Source organism: Arachis ipaensis, chromosome B7 (assembly GCF_059453495.1).
Source record: "Arachis ipaensis isolate K30076 ecotype BB chromosome B7, ASM5945349v1, whole genome shotgun sequence".
In the NCBI taxonomy this organism is placed as follows: domain Eukaryota; kingdom Viridiplantae; phylum Streptophyta; class Magnoliopsida; order Fabales; family Fabaceae; genus Arachis; species Arachis ipaensis.
Genome location: NC_142442.1, coordinates 93904998 through 93915020, shown reverse-complemented (window position 1 = coordinate 93915020; position 10023 = coordinate 93904998).

Below are 10023 nucleotides of genomic sequence, written 5' to 3'. Positions count from 1 at the left end.
AACAGAGAATGATGCGTAGACAAGAATGTTGCATGTCTAGCCTTAGCGCAGGCCATGAGCTCATGTGTCGGTTGGCTGCCCGCAATCCGACATTTATCCGGTCACGAGTAATCTCGATTTCCCGAATACGATTTTCCGTTCCTAAATAAATGCGCATATAATAATAGACGCTCATTTGAGACAGCCTCTGCTTACTGCAGGAAAATATATATATACTCTGCTCTGCTCTTGGGAAGCGGAAAATAGCTGTAGGTAACTTAGTTTCCCTACAGAAGCTCTGGGTTGCATTAAGCAACCAATATATATTAAATATAGCTCTGGGTTGCATCAAGCAACTAATATATATATAAGTATAGCTCTGGGTTGCATCAAGCAACTAATATATATAAATATCTCTTTATTATATTACTTTTCTCTTTATATCTCTTTACTCTGTTCTGGTTTCTCTTTTCTCTGTATCTCTTTACTCTGTTTTAATTACTCTATTCTCTATATCTCTTTTCTCTTCTCTGATTACTCTTTTCATCTGTATCTATATTATTCTTTTTCTCTTTATCTCTTTCTTTACTTTGCTCTGGTTACTCTGTTTTCTGTGTTTCTCTACTCTGCTCTGATTTCTCTGCTTAACGTATGTATTTAAAGTTTATGTAAATTTCGGTATGAATAGTTTGCCTGTCCGAAGTATAGGTTCATTAAGTCTATACTGAAATAGTTTAACTTTTTATATAATATCTAACCCTAGTCGCAACTCAAGGACTAACTATGTTGCCCTAGTTTGTTCACTAATTTATGTCTGTTTTTTCTGTTATTAAAACCTTACAGACTTTTCTTTAGTTTTTATCTTTTCTTCAACTTTTTATCTTTCTTTTATCTTTGCCTCACTAATATGTTCTTACCACTCCCTAAGTGTTTTATGAAGGTAATTATGAGATTCTGCGCTTAAAGTTGTCTTTCTAAAGCTTTTACAGAAAACTACGTTTTCCGCATTATTTTATTATTTTTATTAAAATATTATTTTTAATTAAATATTATTATTTAATATTTTATTATTATTTATTATTTTATTATTAAATTTTCAAAAATTAACTTTACTTTAACCTTTAACCTTTAAAATTCACTTTTTACCACCCGTAACTTTTAATATTTCTACTTTTACCACCCTAATTTTTGGAAATTACAAAATAACCCCCCAAACACCAAAATATTTACTTCCTTACCCTTTTATGGATCAAAAAGGTGTTCTTCATTGTTCTTCACTACACTCAAAGTGTTCTTCGTGTTCTTCGTAAATTTTTCAGATTCTTTCTATGTTTTTACCCGTTTTTCAGTCTTTTCAGCAACCGATTTTTACCATAATTCAAAATAAATTTCCAGCCACTAAAACCCCATCTTTTCTACATGATTTTAACACAAATTGAACCTCAATTTATGCTCTAGGGTTTCGTTTTCCAGCAGCGACAAGAACACACATTCGTAGCTTGAATTTCATCAAATTTCATCAAATTTTCACCAAAATTTCAACAAGAATTACACATACAAACAATCAATTTCAAGCACAGCCAAACCATATCATAATCACACAACTCAAACACAATCAATCAAGATTAAATTCGTCAATCCCTACCTGGTTTTGCTGCTCCTAATTCGGTTAAACTTTCAGGTGGTCCGTAAGCACTTTTTCCTCGTAAATCACATCAAGAACAACTTTAAATCCAAAAACTCTCAACTGACCAAATCTCACTCAGTATGTTAGGAAGAGATATCTCACCTTAGACTTGCTGGAAATTCACGTTTCTTGGCCCTCAAGTCAAGTTAAGCATGATTCCTAAGGAAGAACATCAAGAAAACACATGTTTTGCATGGTTTTCCTTGAAAACCGAATTGAAATGGGAGGGAGACAACCATCTCACCTTATTTCCATCCTTGATAAGTTACATGGTTATGTAGAGGAAGAAGAGAGGATCATTTTGGTGAAATCGGAGTTTTGATTTGAGTTTTAGTTCAGAAGAAATCAAGCTTTGAAGATTAAGTGTTCATGAAAGTTTCTCTCTTTTCTCTCTTGTTATTTTCGGCCAAAATGATGAAATGAGACAGCCTTGGAGGTCTTGGGGGTTTAAGGTGAGTTGTGATTGGTTGGCTTGGAGGTGGATTAAAATAATATTAAAATATCTTTGGTGTACAACTACTAAAACTAGGTGTACCAGAACACTCGTAAAAACATCTCTAAAAATTATTTTCTGAGCTACTAGCATAAATGACACTAGTAACATATTTATTATGAGAATATAACATGTATAATGAGGCCTTAGCATTGCTAAATTCATCAGAGAGTGCTGGTGCTAAGCTGCACCAGTAAACCGTAAACCCGGTTAAACCGATTTTCTGTTTTTAACAAAAACAGACCAGGTAACCTTATAATATCATTCAAGTATTTTCTAATACTAATATAATGATAATATTATACTATTATCTCTCTCCTCTCATGAATCGAGTCCGGTTCGTCAAACAGAGACTATTTACGAAAATCAGAATCAAAACTGCCAACCGATACGGTTCAAAAACTAGGTTCTTCGCGATTGCATTATCGAGCTTGCCTCAATGGAGGTTCTAGCTTAAGGATGACATAATGAGAATGAGGATTGAGATGCTTGATGATATAGCAGAGGTGTTCCCTTTACTAATCTTCTGGAGAAATCCGTACTTTCAGAAAAGATCTCATGTACTCAAAAATCAGGGTTGTTACAATTCCAACATATCATATAACTAAAATCAACAACAAAACGCTTATTCTCAATATCAAAATACAGCCACAACTCAAACCATCCTCACAATAATCCCAAACCAAACACAAATCCAACTCAGTTCATCAATTATCAATACGACAACTTTTCAATAGTTAGCTCATCAAATTTCAATTTAACAAGTATTATCAAATGAATTACCATTCACAGCCACTTTTCAACCAATTCAGCAATATCACATAGGTCAGAATTTTCAACAAATCCATCAAAATCAGAAAAACCAATATTAGTCACAGCATTAACCAAAATTAACCTTGTCAAATCAATTACTCATAATAACAAAAACACAGTGACATTCTCAGCCATAACCTAAACTCAATAAACTAATTGAAACACCAGAATATCATCTCAATATCAGACTTAATCCAAATTTCACAACCTCAAACCAAACTTATTCCTATCAATTAATCATATTTATGAATTATTTGCAATTACTCACTAAACCTCATTGGCATTCATAAGTTAAAACTGTTACTTTTGAAATAAATCCCCTATCTCGATGTCGAAACTCACGAAGACTGCCAAGCACAGCAGTTCCGTTAGCAGTTCCCAGCACCAGTTCCCATGGCAACATCAGCAACAAGGAAAATGGCATCCTCCCATTTATGGTTTGTGATTCCAGTGGCAGCAGTGAGATTCTCGAGACATGATAGAATCAGAATGAGTGACAAAAACCTCTCAGCAGTTCCAGCGAGCTCCATCGGTAGTTCTCCGATGGCCAAAATGACTACAACAGCAACAGACAGCTTAATGGCGGCAATGTATTCTCGTCAGATTTCATAAACCAGAAGCAGATGTAGAACAGCATCTTCTTCCCATGATTCTCGCGGACCTCCTCTTCTCTGTACACATAGTAACAACGGCTTCCTCTGGTGGCAGCTCGGACGGTGAACTCCACCCACGGCGATGGTGACACTCTCTTCCACAAACCTGGGCGGCAGCGGCGAACTCAGATGGTGGCAGTGGCGATGGCCGTTCCGACGGAGGTGACGCGACGGCAGCAACCAGACACGGCGCCTTCTCCCTCCCGATCTGGTTCGCGCTCGTCTATCCCTCTCTCTCCTGGCGACAACGAAAACGGCATGGCTATAGCGGCTGCGCGACGCGGCGGGGACTGGGCGGCTCCTCCAGCATCGCGTTTTCTCCCTCCTCCTCTCGGTGATAGAGGCGCGACTCATGGCTCCGTGGACGGGACGACCATGGCAGCGCGGATTGGGTAGCAGCATCAACGTGGCCTCCTTCTTCTCTTCACTTTCTGCTTCATTTTTCTTCTTCATTGCAGCATTGTTGCTGCTTCTGGGTGTGTTGCGCATTGCTGCTGGGAGTAAGGAAGAGGGGTTGGGGATGTGGCGGCTGAAGGAAGAAGAAAATGTGTGGGTTAGGGTTTCTGATTAGGAACTTAGGGTTTCCAATTTGGGAAATTAGGGTTAGAAATTAGGATTTTATAAAAGAATACGGATAGATATGAATAGATATTTTGATAAAATTGGAGGGTAGAGTAATTTTAAAATCAAATATACTCTCTTAAAAATATTTAGGAACATTATTTATCAACATATTGCTAAGTTCAATTAATTATTTCTCATTTACATTATAAAATGAACAAGTTAATTATATTTTGTAAAGTACAATTTAAATTCAAATATCAATTTTCTAGAGTAAATCATACAAATCTCTATTATTTTTCTATCTCTGAAACTTTAATTTTAATTTATAAAATAATTAATTATAATAAAAATTGTACATAAATATTAATTGACTTAAACTTAAAGTATTTATAAATATCAATATAATCATTTCTAATAAAATAATTTCTAGGAGTTCAAATTAATAACATAATTCGTTCAAAATAGAATTTATTTAAATTAAATTATACAATTCTTTCTTATTTTTCAATTACCAAAATTATAATTTCAGTTATACCAAATATCTAATAAAGATTATATAAAAATTTTAATTAATTTAAACTTCAATTATCAATAAACTCCATTTAATTACCATTAGCAAAATAATTTTCTTAAAATGAATCACAAATAACTAAATATTTGATTTTCAAAACTAGGGTTGTTACATTCTACCCACCTTAAAAAGTTTCGCCCTCGAAAATTGCTAGAATAAAATAAATTCAAACTTAAATCAAAGAAAATAGAATATATGAACAGAAACATAGGCATTATCAATGATGAATATTCAAAGAGTCAGATTCATAGGCAAGCAAAGGTATACAAGAATGACAAAGTATAGTTGGGAACAATCAAATCACATTCTAAGGAGGAAATTCAAACCAGAGAATTCCAATTAAAGCAATGAAGAAAATGATGGCACGAGTTCATGTGGCACGAATAAAGATTATACGTCGAATGGAAGCTAACTTCATAACCTCTAACGCTCCCAAACCCCGTGAATCGCATTACCTATTACTTCTATTTCGTCTATGATAACCTGTTAGTGTTGCCATGTACATAAATCATTAGTATTAAGTTGGCCAGACCTAATACCATGAGGCATGCAATGGTAAACCAACAGTGTTAATCATCAGACAGTCATGCAAATAAAACTCAAACTCTTGTTATCAGAACAAGTCACTAAGCATGACAGACACTCAGAGTATGCAATGAAGCATAGTCAGTCCATTCCCAAGGCTTTAACAGGAACGAACTGCTCTGATACCATTTGTAACGACCCAACTTCCAATACGTCATGATCGTACCAAAAGTAAGGAGTTACTAACCTATTTCTTTTATTAACTACTTAATATTGAGCCTTTAGTTCGATATCGCATTTCTATTTTATGGAAAATTCCAGAAAATTTTGTTTTTATTTATCAAATCATATATCAAGCATCACCAATTATTAATAACCATATAATTATTAATAAATATTCTACAAACAAATTCAAGTGTAACTTAGATACAACTCATATCCCTCTTTATAAAATAAAATCTTAAGCAACAAAGGCGAGGGAATTCTATGAAAGCAACTCAATTCAAAAACTTAACTCATAAAAAGGGTCTAACAATCGCCCGCAGCTTCAAACTGAGTCTTCGAACCTGTATCACTGAAAGGGTGGAAGATTTTGGGGTGAGAACAAACCACACGTTCTCAGTAGGGAATGGGAATGCCGTAAAAGTAATGAAATAGAATGCAAATAATTAACATACTCAAGAGAACTATATTTCAACAAACCTTTTTGAAAATACTTTTGGTTTTACTTTAGCTACGTAATTACCTCCTTCAAAATCTCTAACTCAAAAGAAATTCTAAAAATGAAACTAGTCACATTAACCATCTATCAGTCACATAATTAATTCTCAATCAAAACATCAATTCTTAATCAATTTAATACATTCACAAACTAATAGTACAAGCAAGAGATTCAGTTCAACATACAAATAAGTCACAGTAAGACAAACAGCACAATCACAGGGAAGTATAATAAACAAACCCAATCAAATGCAGATGCGCAAACAAGGATGATGCATGTCTAGCCCTAGTGCAGGTAATGAGCTCATCTCACTACAAGAAAAATACTCATTCAGCCACACTTTTTTTAAGCTACATTTGAAAAGCGTAGCCTATTCTATGAATAGGCTACGCTTTTCTCAGCGATGCCTTTTTATAAGAGAAAAAGAAACACAATTTTGGCATCATTTAAAAAGTGTAGCCTTAGGTATTATAGAAATCACTTATAAAGCGTAGCGGAATGTTGATATTTATGGGTCCATTTTTTATATCTAAGGAAGCACTTTTAGAGTGTAGCCTATTTGTTAAGTTTTGGGTGCACTTCAAAAGTGATGCCTAATGTATCTAAAGCAAAAAACTTGACAACTGATCAATTTTATTCCTTAATTTCCTGAAACCAAAACTCACATACTTAAGTGAAATTTTTGTCCCTCCAAAACTCACACTTAGCCTTCATCTCAGCCCTCATCTCAATCCCCTTTCAGAAACCCTGTCACCATCGAAGAAACCCTTCAAAGCTTACCATCGCGAAGAAACCCTCTCGCTACAGAAACCCTCTCACTCACCACTCATCGTCGCTCCTCTTCGCCCTCCTCCTCGTCGCTGCGCCGCCCTCACCAGCGTCATCTCTGTGCTTCTCATCGTCCTTCCCCTTTTAATTCAATCGAGTAACCCTCATCTCTGCGCTATATACTGAGCTTAATGAATATTTTTTCTTTGATTCATCACCAATTCACGCTACCTGTACAAACTCGTGCGCCTTCTCCTTCGATTCGTCGCCGCTGCTCATCTCTTCTTCAAGGGTTTTCACCTTCGATTCGTCGTCGCTCATCTCTTGTTCACCGTTGCCATTCATCACCGCGCTCACCAAGTAAGCATTCTGTGCCTCGTTCTTTTCTTCTCGCTCATTCTCTTACTCGCTCTCTCTCACTCGCCCTCTCTGTGCAGTGTCAAAGAAACTGTATGCTCTCTAGCGACCTCTTCTCTGCTCTACTGTGAAGCATCAAGGTTTCCAATGAGGCAAAGCATCGATCCCTAACAAGCGAGGTAAGGGCCCGATGATGATGATGGTTCTGTGAAATTTGGGAGGTTTTGGGTTTTGGTTTTAGGCTTTTAATTGGGGTTTTAGCTTCTGTATTCTGCGTTATTTATCTGTGGACTGCCAGATCAAAACTAAAATCACCAATGTAAATTTCACTATGTGTCAACTGAATTATTATTCTTATATTTGTTATTGTTCTTGTTGATTTTTTCTTGTTTAAATTTCACTTTTTGCTTACGAGGAATCATTGTCTATTTCTGTAGTTTATTTCATGCCATTGGATTTGTTAAGCTTATCATAGATGTGGCCTCTTCAATTTAATTTCTCCTGTTTATGTTTTTCTGTCTTTTAGGCTTGGATTATGCTGATCCGAAAAGGAAAGGCAATTTTCTTGGAAAAGTTTTTCTTGCTGCTGGATTAACAGCATTATGCATTATCATGATCAAGCAATCTCCATCTTTGAGTTCCACTAGTCCGGTAATCGCTAGTCATCTTACACATGTTTTCTTTGAGAGCTTTTTATGTCTTTGCTTCTTTCCCCTTTTTTTGTCCCCTCCACACCAGAGATGTGCATATTCATTATAGTTTCATAGCTGTTTGATTATTACCCTTTGAAAGATATCTTAAAAGTGGTAGATTGTTGATAGAGATGAATTGATGAATGATATGAACTATTTTAATTTTTTGTCCATAAAGAGTGAAGCTTGATTATGTTTAATTACCATTCACAACTTTTGTCAGCCAGATAGTTGAAAGAAGGAGAAAAGGGGATAGTTTGTAAGGGAAAAATTATAAAGACAAGATATATATATTTTTCAGTTATAGTTTTCTTCTTTCTTTGAACTATCCTGATATAAAAGTTTGCCTTCTCTAAAGCTAATTTTCTTTATTTATTTAAGCTAATTTATCATTTTCGTTTATGTTTTCCCCCTTTTCCAGTTTGCCATTCGCGAACCTGGGGTAACTCATGTTTTAGTAACAGGCGATGCAGGCTACATTGGTTCACATGCTACGCTTCGGCTTCTGAAGGAAAATTATCGTGTCACTATAGTAGTATGTCTATTAATAAAAATGAAATATTTCTCTGACAAAATCAAATGCACTTATCAGTGTGGTTGCGACAGGCATAACATTGTTTTTTCCTTTTTGGCAGGACAATCTGTCACGAGGAAATATGGGTGCCGTCAGAGTTCTTCAAAATTTATTTCCAGAACCAGGAAGGCTTCAATTTATATATGCTAACTTGGGAGATCAGACATCTGTATCCTTACCCACTTTCCTCATCACTAGAAATATTTTGTTGTCATATTTTTAACTTTGATTGAAATGTATGTGGAGAATACCCAAGAAAGATTTTCTACTTAACTGGTTACCAGGTGAATAAAATATTTTTGGAGAATAAGTTTGATGCTGTGATGCACTTTGCTGCTGTTGCATATGTTGGGGAAAGCACTGAGGATCCTCTCAAGTAAGTACTTCTGGAGTTTATTCAAGCACTTCAATCTCAGTTGAATGTTTGCATTCTGCTTGTAATTTGCTCCTCCTTCCAAGTTGCACAAGTAACATGTCTATTTAGATATCGATTGACTTGTTTAGTGGCATATTAAACAAATCACCCTTGATGGAATAGGTTCAAATCTATCTATTAATTTTCTCCTTAATTTGCTCATCCTCCTCCTTAATTAGAATGGTTAAAATTGAATTTTAATGCTTTCTTTAGGATCCGGAATTGTTTATCTCAGCTGTATGCCAAAGATATCACTCCTGATGATAAGCAAGAGCTTGATGAGGCTTTGCAGCAGGAGGTAATTTGGTAATTCAATTTTTGCACCTTTAGATATGAAATTACAATTTTCGCACCTAAAGTAAATTGGTAATTCATATGCTATCTGATCTTTTCCACTAGAACAGGACAAGTACATTTCAGCAATGCAAACTAGAAAGTAAATTTGGTGATTTCTTTTTCTTTCTTAATTTGTGTACTTAAAGTACTAAAAATATACTCTTAAGATATTTATTCAATCAAGAATATAGACAATGGTATCAAGTACTTCATTCTTTATAATTCCAATGTGAGTGATTTTAACACAACTACCACCACAAGCAAAGAGAGGTGAGTGATTTTCTCTCCTCTGTGTTTAATTTGGTCGAATGGCCTTGTGAAATGTAACCAAAATTCTGGTTCTTGGAATGGTTAAGGTTTGGGCTCAAGAGAAAAACAGGGACAAGTCTTGTGTATTTGATCAACAAAGAGGTAAGGGTTAGAATAGTTAGATATTGATTTTAGCTGTATTTGGTGAATAAATGACAGAAACCTTTTCATTGAGTATGCTTATTCTCAAATAAGTTAGGCTACATAATATATTTATTGACCAGTCAGCTGCTTGATTCTTGGATCTGTATGTGAATGATTGTTGCTTTCTTAATCAGCAGTTTACTTTGTAGTGGTAAATGGTAATGTTCTAATAAACAAAAATCAAGTACTAATGGGGACTATTATTCATTTGTCTAGAGTAGTTTACTGATTTCATGTTAATTATTTTTGTTGCATGTGGATTATATATGCTGCAGTATTTTCGTGGCTCATGGCAATTTATCAACTATTGTCAACTATTGAGCTTCATGTTCCTAAATATTTCTATCATTGAATTCAGCATTTCAAAGTTTGTTCTTTCTCTGAGACTGTGCCAACTGGAGTTAAAATTTGAGTGAAGCAAA